At 52.4% G+C, this 12632-nt stretch overlaps 3 non-coding genes across 3 annotated transcripts; 1 reads left to right on the top strand and 2 right to left on the bottom strand.

Annotated features, from left to right (window-relative positions):
* Window positions 1-408: 408 nt before the first annotated feature.
* TRNAT-UGU (transfer RNA threonine (anticodon UGU)) lies at window positions 409-481 on the bottom strand. The gene has a single exon. It is a non-coding gene; the product is annotated as a tRNA-Thr (tRNA).
* Window positions 482-10264: 9783 nt separating this feature from the next.
* TRNAC-GCA (transfer RNA cysteine (anticodon GCA)) lies at window positions 10265-10336 on the top strand. Its single transcript has one exon. It is a non-coding gene; the product is annotated as a tRNA-Cys (tRNA).
* A 930-nt stretch (window positions 10337-11266) lies between these two features.
* On the bottom strand, window positions 11267-11338 carry TRNAC-GCA (transfer RNA cysteine (anticodon GCA)). Its single transcript has one exon. It is a non-coding gene; the product is annotated as a tRNA-Cys (tRNA).
* Window positions 11339-12632: the final 1294 nt, after the last annotated feature.

Here is a 12632-nt window from a genome sequence, read left to right as displayed (position 1 = left end):
TGTGTTATAAACAACAAAGCGTTGCTAGGTCAGCTTTCTGAATGTCACCAAGATGTCTTTAGGAAACAGGCTAGGCTCCACAAGATAGACTAACAAGACAGCATAAAACAAGTAAAGACAGTACTAAGAAAACAAGCAAATGTGAGTTACAAGCCAATTGTAATAAATGGGCGGAATACACTATAGTTCAGCTTTCCAATGTCCCAAAGATGTTCTAGCAAATCAGACTTTGATCGAGAAAACAATGACTTCCCTTCGCAGACGTCAAGTTGAAACACATCTTTCCAGGAATACTTTATTTTAAATGTTAACAGATGAGATTGAATTTTTTTGTAATGGTTTGTGTTAAACTCAGCAAATGGATAACCTTGCCTCCCAAAAATAATGCCCAGTGGAAAAAAAACATAAAGGCTCCAGTGAGATTTGAACTCACGACCCCTGGTTTACAAGACCAGTGCTCTAACCCCTGAGCTATGGAGCCAGCTGTTGATATATAGGACACAGTATTACATCACAAGGGAGCTCACCCGTGAGTGGAATCAGTGTCCTTGTTTTCCTCCTGGCGGAGAGTGAGCAAGGACACAGGCAGAGAGGCTTGCGTCAGCGGGGAGGAGGCAGAGAACAGGACCTGCAGGATATGAGCTCTGCTGTGTCCACAGACCGCTCCTTCCCACACTTAGTCACCCACAAGAGCCCCGCGCCCCGGTGTGTGCAGTGCACACTGGAAGCAGCGCCCCTGCTCCTTAACATGCACACACGTGTCTATCCTTAACATGCACACACGTGTCTATCCCAGCGCCCCAGCCGCTGCCCCTTAACATGCACACACGTCTATCTACAGCGCTGCTGCTCCTTAACATGCACACACGTGTCTATCCCAGCGCCCCAGCCGCTGCCCCTTAACATGCACACACGTGTCTATCCGCAGCGCCCCAGCCGCTGCCCCTTAACATGCACACACGTCTATCTACAGCGCCGTTGCTCCTTAACATGCACACACGTGTCTATCCGCTGCGCCCCAGCCACTGCCCCTTAACATGCACACATGAGCGCTGCTCCTTAACATGCACACACGTGTCTATCCTTAACATGTACACACATGTCTATCCGCTGCGCCCCAGCCGCTGCCCCTTAACATGCACACATGAGCGCTGCTCCTTAACATGCACACACGTGTCTATCCGCAGCGCCCTAGCCGCTGCCCCTTAACATGCACACACGTGTCTATCCAACATGCACACATGTGTCTATCCTTAACATGCACACATGTGTCTATCCGCTGCGCCCCAGCCACTGCCCCTTAACATGCACACATGTGTCTATCCAACATGCACACACGTGTCTATCCTTAGCATACACACACGTGTCTATCCGCTGCGCCCCAGCCACTGCCCCTTAACATGCACACATGAGCGCTGCTCCTTAACATGCACACACGTGTCTATCCGCAGCGCCCTAGCCGCTGCCCCTTAACATGCACACACGTGTCTATCCAACATGCACACACGTGTCTATCCTTAACATGCACACACGTGTCTACCGCAGCGCCCCAGCCGCTGCTCCTTAACATGCACAAACGTGTCTATCCGCAGCGCCCCAGCCGCTGCTCCTTAACATACACACACGTGTCTATCCAGCATGCACACACGTGTCTACCGCAGCGCCCCAGCCGCTGCTCCTTAACATGCACAAACGTGTCTATCCGCTGCACCCCAGCCGCTGCTCCTTAACATGCACACACGTGTCTATCCGCTGCGCCCCAGCGGCTGCTCCTTAACATGCACACACGTGCCTATCCTTAACATGCACACACGTGTCTATCCTTAACATGCACACACGTGTCTATCCTTAACATGCACACACACATGTTCACTTACACGGGAGCGCAGTAGAAGGTGCGCTGCTGAGCACAACCCACAGCTGGCCCTGGTAATTAAAGGGATGCAGCATTAATGAGGGTGAAGCAGTGTTTTACCTATACATTTTATGCCTGCCCTCTCCTCGACGCTTGCGGCACGCGCAGGCAGGAGTAATCTAGCCCCACGGGTCACGCGCATGCAGAACACTTCTTTACAAATGATGACTTTTTATAAGATCATTCTTTTCCCACCGGGGGGCCGGGCTCAGAAGTTAGCGAGGAGGGGCCTTGCCAACCAGTGACGTCACACAAGGGACGGGCCCCCATGAACTCATATAGCCTTCGGTTGAAAAGGGGTGACACTGGTGCTATCAATCAATCAAAAAAAAATGTGTATAGCGCGCTACTCACCCGGAGGGTCTCAAGGTGCTGGGGGGGAGGGGGGACCGCTACTGCTCAAACAGCCAGGTCTTGAGTTGCTTCCTGAAGGAGAGGTGGTCGTGGGTCAGACGGAGGTGGATGGGGAGGGAGTTCCAAGTCTTGGCTGCCAGGTAGGAGAAGGATCTTCCTCCCATGGTGGCTTTTCTAATGCGTGGCACGGCGGCGAGGGCGTGGCTGGTCGATCGTAGCTGGCGGGTGGGAGTGTAGAAGGTCAGGCGGTTGTTGAGGTACCTGGGGCCCAGGTCGTGGAGGGCCTTGTGTGCGTGGGTGAGGAGGCGGAACGTGATTCTCTTGCTGACGGGGAGCCAGTGCAAGTCTCTCAGGTGTCCGGAGATGTGGCTGTGTCGGGGGATGTCAAGGATGAGGCGTGCGGAGGCGTTCTGGATGCGTTGGAGTCTTTTCTGTAGTTTGACCGTGGTTCCGGTGTAGAGGGTGTTACCGTAGTCCAGTCGGCTGGTGACGAGTGCCTGGGTGACCGTCTTCCTGGTTTCGGTGGGGATCCATCAGAAGATCTTTCGGAGCATGCGTAAGATGTTGAAGCATGATGAAGAGACGGCGTTGACTTGTCTGGTCATCGAGAGGGAGGAGTCCAGGATGAAGCCCAGGTTGCGTGCGTGGTCCGTTGGTTTGGGTGCGCTGCCCAGGGCAGGGGGCCACCAGGAGTCGTCCCAGGCAGAGGGTGATGATCCAAGGATGAGGACTTCCATCTTGTCTGAGTTTAGTTTCAGGCGGCTGTTCATCATCCACTCGGCTACGTCTTTCATCCCTTCGTGCAGGTTGGTTCTGGTGGTGGCTGGGTCGTTGGTGAGGGAGAGGATCAGCTGGGTGTCGTCGGCGTAGGAGATGATGTTGAGGTTGTGATGGCGTGCGATGGCTGCGAGGGGGCTCATGTAGACGTTGAAGAGGGTGGGGCTGAGTGAAGATCCTTGTGGTACGCCGCAGATGACTTCGGTGGCCTCGGATCTGAACGGGGGGAGGCGGACTCTCTGGGTTCTTCCGGTGAGGAACGAGATGATCCACTCTAGAGCCTTCTCTTGAATTCCGATGTTGCTGAGGCGCTGCACTAGGGTGCGGTGGCAGACCGTGTCGAACGCTGCGGAGAGGTCCAGGAGGATGAGGGCCGCTGTTTCCCCATTGTCGAGCAGGGCTCGGATGTCGTCAGTGGCTGCGATGAGGGCGGTCTCGGTGCTGTGGTTGGCTCGGAAGCCGGACTGTGAGTGGTCGAGGGATCCATTAGTCTCGAGGAAGGCGGCCAGCTGTCTGTTGACGGTCTTCTCGATGACTTTGGCAGGAAAACGGGAGGAGCGAGATGGGGCGGTAGTTCTTGAGGTCGGTGGGGTCTGCTGATGGTTTCTTCAGGAGGGCGCTGAGTTCGGCATGCTTCCAGCTCTCCGGGTAGGTGGCGGTGTTGAAGGAGCAATTGATGATGTCCCAGAGATGGGGTGCGATGACGGAGTCGGCATTGTTGAAGACATGGTTGGGGCATGGGTCGGTTGGTGATCCGGAATGGATAGTGTTCATCGTATGGATGGTGTCTTCGGTGCTGACCGGGGTCCAGGCGCGGAGGGTGGTGTTGGGGGGCGTCTGTTTGGTGGTTGGGTGCGTGGTCTGTGCGCCGAAGCTGTTGTGTATGTCGGCGATCTTGCGGTGAAAGAACGAGGCGAGTGAGTCGCAGAGGTCTTGTGAGGGGGTGATGTCGTTGTTACCGGCGCTGGGGTTGGAGAGCTCTTTGACGATGCTGAAGAGTTCCTTGCTGTTGTGTGCGTTGTTGTCTAGTCGTTCTTTGAATGCTGTCTTCCTGGTGGTGTGGATCAGCTGGTGGTGTTTACGGGACGCGTACTTGAGGGCGGTCATGTTGTCTGTAGTCGGGTTTTTTCGCCAGGCTCTCTCGAGGGTGCGGCAGTTCTTCTTGGAGTTCTTGAGGTCGTTGTTGAACCAGGAGGCTTTCTTGCTGTTGGGCCTGATGGGATGGGTTTTCAGAGGTGCAAGGTTGTCAGCGCAGTTGGTGATCCACTGTGTAAGGTTGTTGGCTGCTTGGTTGGGGTCCGCTGAGCTGGTGGGAGGGTTCTGGCTCAGTGATGTGGAGAGCTGGTCGGTGGTGATCTTGTTCCAGCTCCTGCGGGGAGCCTGTTGTGGGTGGTGGTGAGTCGTGGTTTTTCTGAAGCTGAAGTGGACGCAGCTGTGGTCTGTCCAGTGGAGTCCGGTGGAGTGGCTGAAGGAGATGTACTTGCTGGAGGAGAAGACTGGGTCAAGCGTGTGTCCGGCGTAGTGGGTGGGGGTGTTCACCAGTTGCTTGAGTCCGAGGTTGGCGAGGTTGTCCAGCAGGGTGGTGGTGGTGTTGTCATTGTTGTTCTCCAGGTGGAAGTTGAGGTCCCCTAGGAGGATGTAGTCGGCGGAGGAGAGGGCGTGAGGGCTGATGAAGTCTGTGATGTCTTCGCTGAATTGTGTGCGGGGTCCTGGGGGTCTATAGATGAGGGTGCCTCTGAGTGTGGTCTTGGGGTCGGTGTGAATCTGGAAGTGGAGATGTTCGGCAGCTGTGAGGGTGTCGTCGGAGTTGGTCGTGATGCGGATGGTGTTCTTGTGGACAATGGCGATGCCTCCTCCTGTCTGGTTGATGCGGTCCCTCCGGGTGATCTTGTATCCGTCCGGGATGGCGATGGCGATGTCGGGCGCTGAGGAGGCGTTCATCCAGGTTTCAGTGAGGAAGGCGACGTCTGGAGATGTGGTGTCAAGCAGGTTCCAGAGTTCCACGGCGTGTCTGTGGATGGAGCGGGTGTTAAGCAGGATGCACTTCAGGTGGTTGCTGTTGGTGCTTGGTTTGGCGGGCGCGGTGCGGGTCTGGATGCAGGAGAACTTGCAGGATTGGCAGGTGAAGGGTCCGTGGGTGCGTCTTGGGGCGGCACGGCAGCACCCGGGGATCCGGCCGGTGTTGAGTGCGATGAGGGTGGCGGCTTCGTAGGTCCGGCGTGTAGGCTCGCAGCGGTGGGGGCCAGGGGGTCTGGCGCTGGGCGCGGTCCAGGCGCGGACGGGCGCAGACGGGCTTGCCTTTGGCGCGCCTTCGGCACGCCCGCTGCGCGGCCTCCATTTGAGGGGAAGAGGGAGGGAGGAGCAGCTGGGAGGTGGGAGCGGGGCGGCCAATGGGGAGCAAGGGTGCGGAGCTACCGGAGTGTAGCGGCGGGAAACGAACGGGCGGCGATGGGGTGACGCGACGAGGCTGGAAGAGAGAAGAACACGGTAAGGGCAAAAAAGGTAAAAACAATACAATACAGTGGAACAATACCAGGGGCACAGGCACTCGGGGTACAGAAGAAAGAGCGGACACAGGCACTCGGGCACAACGAAGAGGGCGCTGGCGCTAGGTCACTGGAGGCGGGAAAAGGCAGTCAGGGCACAGGAGCACAGGGCACAGGAGCGAGAGCGGTCACGCTGGAGGCTGTGAGGCGGTGAGGGGAGCGACCTGCCTGAGAACCAGGGTCAGAGGTCGCTCTTCCGGGGTGCTCTCTATGTCCTCACACTAATCTTCTCACGTGCAATGTAGGTGATCTGATGCAATAATAAGACTGGTCCATCGGGGGAGGGGGGAGAGTGAGGGGGAGGATTAACCCCTCCGATCCCAGGGAAGAGGACGTGCCAGGAGGGGGGTCACCTTTGTAGCGCTTAAACGAGGGGGGCGGCCCAGCAATCTCAGTTACCCCTTGATGCTTGGCCACATTCACGGTGAAACACATGAAGTGAAGTCCGTTTCACATTTCTCTGTTTTTGGCGGGAGCTCCTCGAGTCAGAACACCTCAGAGCTCTGATAAAAACAGAACACGATCACAGACCTTAATAAAGGTTTTCAAAGTGTCCCAAACAAATGCCTTTGAGTCATGTGACCCCTTAAATCAGCTTGAGAACTTCTCAAAATAAAACCCATCGAGTGAACACCTGTTATGCAGCGCACAAGTCGGGGGTACCCGGCGTGCACACACTATTTTCATATGTTGGACGCCATCCCCCCTGCAAGAGGTGCCCCCGCTGAGATATCCTGAACTTGTCCAGGTGTAATTTTCAAACACTGGGACGCTTTCGGCAGTGCCCCCATCCTGTCTGCTTTTGTTTTGCACCAGCAACGTGCTGGGAGGGGGCTTTCATATATCAGACTCCAGCTGGGCCCATAACAAAGGCTGAGGGGCCATCAGGTCTCCTTGTGTTCCTCTATCATGACTGGGAGCTGACCTAAGGCTCACACCTAGCTGCAAATGCAAGAGGGAGGGGAAAAGGCTCACAGCTTGTTATCACTTCACATATACATTGTATTCGTATAGCGCTTTACTACCCCCTGACAAGGTGTGCGTTTTATCTTGCTCAGTCCCTGTATATAAGAGATTTTCATTCGCTGTAAGTGTAGGAAAGTACTCTCTTTTTGGCAAGGTGTAGTAAGCTCTATCTAATTACAATTACCATCCCCACTTCTTGCTGCTATCAGTGTGCGTAGAATGTTGTCACTGAGATCTTGCTAGCCAGGACCCCAGTGATTGTGCTCTCTCCCTCCAAATATGGTTACCTTGGTGCACTTCTTGCTGCTATCAGTGTGCGTAGAATGTTGTCACTGAGATCTTGCTAGCCAGGACCCCAGTGATTGTGCTCTCTCCCTCCAAATATGGTTACCTTGGTGCACTCCACAATTGGCCTACTGGTGTCCCCTTATAAGTCCCTAGTATATGGTACTTAGGTACCCAGGGCATTGGGATACAAGGGGTCCCCCATGGGTGGCAGCATGTATTATGCCACCCATGGGAACCATGCACAATGTGTCTGCAGGCCTGCCACTGCAGCCCACGTGAAAAGGTGCATGCACCCTTTCACTACAGGTCACTGCACCAGGTCACTGTAAGTCACCCCTATGGTAGACCCTCCCAGCCCAAAGGGCAGGGTGCAGGTCCCTGTGTGTGAGGGCACCCCTGCATGAGCAGAGGAGCCCCTATGAACTCCAGTTCCATTGCACTGGACTTTGTAAGTGCGGGGAAGCCATTTAATCTGTGTACCAGACACAGGTCACTCTCTACCTGTGTCCAGCCACATAATGGTAACTCCGAACCTGGGCATGTTTGGTATCAAACATGTCGGAATCATACCCCAATACTATTGCCAGTATTGGTTGAATGATTCCATGCACTCTGGGTGCTCCTTAGAGGATCGCCCTGTATTGCTCCCACCAGTCTTCCAGGGTTTTTTGGGCAGCCCGTGCTGCTGCAGCCTTTCCGACAGGTTTGACCACCTCAGGCAGGGGAAGACAGAACAAAGGATTTCCTGTGAGAGAGCGAGGCAACACCTACTCTCTTGGAAATAGGTGTTACAAGGCTTGGGAGGAGTAGCCTCCCCAAGCCACTGGTTTGTTTTGAAGGGTAAATTTGGTGCCCTCCTTGCATAAACTGGTTTGCACCAGCCCAGGGACTGCTGGTCCCAGCTCTGGCGCAAAACTGGACAAAGAAAAAGGGAGTGACCACTCCTCTGTCCATCACCACCCCAGTGATGGTGCCCAGAGCTCCTCCAGGTGGCCACTCAATTCTGACATCTTGAACCAAAATGTGCAGAGGCCCCTGGGAGCATCTGAGTGGTCAGGTGATGCCCCTCCTCATTGGTGGTCACCGTGCAAGGTGATCAACCCCATTTTGGGGCTAATTTAGGGACTCCCTTGCAGGTGGGTTCCCAGATTCGATGTGCAAGACTCCACCAGGACTTCTCTGCATCGTTTACTTCTGCTCCTGGCCACTGGAACCGCAACTGGACACTTCAGGAACCAACAAGACTGCAACTCCTGAGATGTCCTCACCTTGCAGCATTGTTTCCCAGGCTCCTTCCAGCAACTGCAACATTTCCCCGGCGGTGCATTTTCTGTGGTTGGCAAGACTTCAGCTGCACCAAGAAGCAAGAAGGAATCTCCCTTGGAGTGAAGAAGTCACTCCCCTGCATCTGCAGGCACCTAAAGCAATGATGTCTGGCTGAGTGGATCTTTTCTTCTCTGGAACTGCTTGAATCCTGCATCACAGTTGGTGGTCTGAAGTGGTCCCCTCTCTGTCCACTGCCTAACTTGGGAGACAATGAGCCCTTGCAGGACAGTACCCCTGTGCACTGCACCTCTTGCAGCAACCAAGGCTTGTTGTCTCCTGCTCCAAGGGACTGTCAGGCTCCGAGAAGCCCCAGCACGTCATAGTTGCAAGGACTTTCTCCTCTCTGCTGCTCCAGCAACATTGGACTCCTCTCCAGGTGTGCTGATTGGGCCTCACTGCAACTTACTGTGCCTGCTGCCACTGGGTTGCTTGTGCGGGCTGCAGCTGCTTCTGCTGACTCTCCCAACTGCTGAGGGTCAGCCCAGACTCCCCTCCAAGGGTCGAGCCCCCTGGACCTTGCTGGTCGTCTTCATCATTGCAACTCTTGTTTTGCCTCCTCTTGTATTTGCCAAGGCTTGTTGGTGCTTCCCCTAACCACTGACCATCTGCAACCTGGCGACCAACGTGGAACATCATCTGCACTGCTCCAAGGACTCCTCTGCAGTGCCTCGGCTCCACAGCTGTTTTTCTCCTCCCCATCAACCCGGATGTTCATCCACTGAAGGGTGGGTAGTGGCTTCTGCCCGACTGGATACTCCATCGTGGACCGGACCCTGTCCCCTTCTTTTGCAGGTCTTCTTCTTCCAGAATCCACCTTTGGATTCCTCTGGTCTGGTCCTGTTCCTGTAAAATCCATTTTCTAAATCCTCTTGTTAATCTTTGGGAAGACCTGGTACTTACCTCTAATCTCCTGGTCGCTGAGTGTCACTTAGGTACTCACCTCTTGGGATCCCAAGTTCATCCAGCTCCCCCTAACTACTCCATAACTTTGGGTGGGGGACTTCACTTTGCATTCCACTATTTTAGTATATGGTTTGGTCCTCTCCTAGGACCCTAACTATTTTTCTACAATTCTTGCCAATGCTTGTTGTTCTATGCTAATTTCTGATTGCTATTGTGTATATACATAGTGTATACTTACCTCGGGTTGAGGGAACTGTCAAAAAAAGTAATCTAGTGTACTGTTACTGAAATAAAGTATCTTTATTTTTGTAACACTGTGTGGTTCCTTTCATGTGTGATAAGTTACTGTGTGACTATTGAGGTATTGTATTAGCTTAGAAAATAGTCTTTCCCATGAACTGCAAACTAGGTCTGATGTCAGCGATGGAAAGATGCATCGTCCAATCAAAACAGTGCGATCGGAATGCTCTTGGCAGGACACATGGAAGCACAGAGACAAAGGCCATCAAATCGAGGCAGGGAGGTTTCATAGACAACAAAGTTATCCACTCATGAGCTAATTGCTGACCCAAAGGCAACTCTTAGGTACATATAATGCATTGGAAACAGCAGGTCTCTAAGAGACAGCTGTCTGTAGCTGAGACATAAAAATGTGAATAAAAATCATTACCAGTCAAGCATAACATGCACCATTAAGTGATACCTTTATGGTCACCTACAGTCACTTTGAAAAACGTACTTTGCTTTAATGCTGCTCAAGTCCATTTTGCGTCCTACCTTTTTCTTACTTTACACGAACATGGAAGAGTTAATGGCAAGCAAGGGGAACTAACATGACTTGGCCAAGATCAAACAATTAAGGCAAGTGCAAGAACCAATACTGCAAAGCAGCAGGACCAGGAGCTTTCCTAGTGTAGCACGTTTTAGTTGGAAGAGTTCTGATGTTTGCTGAGGTGTGTTTTGGAAAAGTGATTGCTGAGGAGATTGAGGTTAGTTGCAAGGAGAGGACATTAACTCTTTCTCCTGTTCCAGTTTCCAGCTGGTACCTCACACTTCAGCTTGACAAGCGGCTGAGAATGGTTCATTACTTAGAGGTACAGGACGGTAGTGGTCCTTTGAAACATATGGGGATATAGCTCATTGATAGCAGGACATCACAGAAGGACACGGTATGTGCATAAACAAGCAGGGGGATATAGCTCAGTGGTAGAGCATTTGACTGCAGATCAAGAGGTCCCTGGTTCAAATCCGGGTGTCCCCTTCACCCTTTTATAGAATTGTCTATTTCCGCGTTATTTTTATTAAATACATGGGCTCGCTGCTGTAAAGCGTGAAAAACATTTTTGTTCAACAAACAGTGGACATCAGGCTGACACGGCGTCTGTATATGCGCTTGAGATGCCCGCGTTGTACCAATGTCACCTCCTAGTGGAGCTCACCTGAGCGAATGTAAACTCACCTGTGCAGCGGCGGCGCGAGCGGGGGCCGCGCTTTACAGGATATGAAACTATTACCCCCCCCAGATGCCCCCGGGACCTATGGATGACGCCCTCACCCTCCCCCGGCCTCCCTCGCGAGGTGCCTTGGTTTTGCCTCGGAGACCCTGAGATCAAACATGCGAAGATTTTAGACTTTGAAAGAGGGATATTTTGTAAATAACTGATATATATCGGAGGAATGGATTCTCCCCCGTTGACTTATGTTGTAGCAGAGGCGATTGCTGGAGGGAGACAGATAACATGAAGCCGCTTTTTAAAAATTCGGGCGTCTCCCGCACGTATCGGGTCTTTTGGCGTTTATGTGAGATGCTACTTCTGATGTCACCTAATCAGGGGGCTTTCATTCCAGACGAGTGAACATAGTGCACTCAGTGAGTCGGATCCTATATATATACATTCTAGTGAAAGCATACGCCTCACAGCCTTTCCCCAGTGACAGATTACACCTGTTCGCTCCCGCCACGCTAGTTATGTTATCTGTAGAGAAATGAAGCAAATGCACTGAATATTCACACGTAATTTCAGTGAAAGTGAATTAAAGTTTGAGTAGCCTTCGATTTGCTGGAAAACGTGATGGGAAAAGGGGTGTTGCTTCTGAGGTCCCTTTAAAAGCAAAAAACGCTCTTTAAACTGTGGTGTATTTTTGCAACAACTAATGCTAAGTAAAGTGAATTTCTTTTAAAATTATCTGAAGGGGACACCCGGATTTGAACCAGGGACCTCTTGATCTGCAGTCAAATGCTCTACTACTGAGCTATATCCCCTTCTTTCAATAGGGGCCTCCATCACTCATATGTATCTTTCTCCCATGGTGCTGTGAGTTATTGGTATATTACCACACTTCTATATGCTCGTCCCCATCACTGCCCCAGCATTGAGCTTTATCCCTGGTCCCCTGTCACTGCTCTACCACTGGCCATATCTCCATCATTCATCACTGGGATATTACCAGGCTACCGCTGTGCTATGTACTTGCCCTCTCACTAGTCCACCACTGAGCTATGTCCTCATCCTGTATCGCTGACATACCACTGAGCTACATACTCGTTCTCCATCACTGCGCTAGCGCCCAGCTACATTATTGTCCTCGGTCAATACTCTACCACTGACCTATCTCCCGATCCATCACACTTGCTTTACCGCTTAGCTATATCTTCATCCCGTATGTGTGTGTATCATGTATGTGGTATTCCTGCAGCGCAAACTTTCTCAAAAGGTAGGGGAATGTCGTACAGGGTCAAAGACAAGCACAGAGTCAACAGGAGATAGGAGGGGCAGCTGGGCTGTGAACGGTGAGCGCATTGTGATGTGTTCTTTAGAGGTGCGTCTTCAACTCTTTCCTAAATTGGAGCAGCATTGGGGCCGTCCCAGGTCCCGGGTGCATAGATGGAATCGTCCGGTTGCTTTGTTTTTTTTCTTTTTTGCACTTCTTGTTCTGCAATGTGATGGGAGTCCTGGCTGCCAGTGAGCGAAGAACCACCAGAGATGCTGAGCTTGTCTGCAAGATAAGCGGAGGTGGTGGTCATGATGGCTTTGAAAATGGCATAAACACTAAATGGTATGGTTGCATCTAAAATACACAAAACTACATCCCCTACTTACAGGTACGTGTGTCAGCCCTACTTGGGTAACTCAGTGGTCCTGTCAGGTCATGTGAGAAAAGCAATCATGTGGCAGGGAGACATGTGGTCTACATAGACGCACCTGCACGGTGCCCTCTTGAAGAATGTGTGACTAAAGAGGACATCGTCCCCTACCAGACCAGGGAGCTCAGTGCCTAAGTTAATATGGTACAAGTGTACGAGGTTCCAGGTAGGATTCACCTGAGTGCCCTTTTCCTGATTGTTTGTGATGATTTGGCCAATCCATTAGGGATCCTTGGCCCTGACCAATGGGCAAGACCAATTAGGCTAACATAGGGGCGTGTTGGCCTAAGTGATGGTTTGCCGCCCTGGTGGCATTGTCCTCCCAGGGTAGGGGAGAGATTACCGAGGATGAAGCATGGCACAACTAGCAAGTGAGGCTCCTTCTCCCGAAAGGATTGCTTTTTTCATGTGA

This window comes from Pleurodeles waltl, unplaced genomic scaffold, assembly GCF_031143425.1.
Source record: "Pleurodeles waltl isolate 20211129_DDA unplaced genomic scaffold, aPleWal1.hap1.20221129 scaffold_39, whole genome shotgun sequence".
Lineage (NCBI taxonomy): Eukaryota > Metazoa > Chordata > Amphibia > Caudata > Salamandridae > Pleurodeles > Pleurodeles waltl.
Note: the sequence above shows the minus strand (reverse complement) of the source record. Positions and strands in the feature narration are given on the sequence as shown.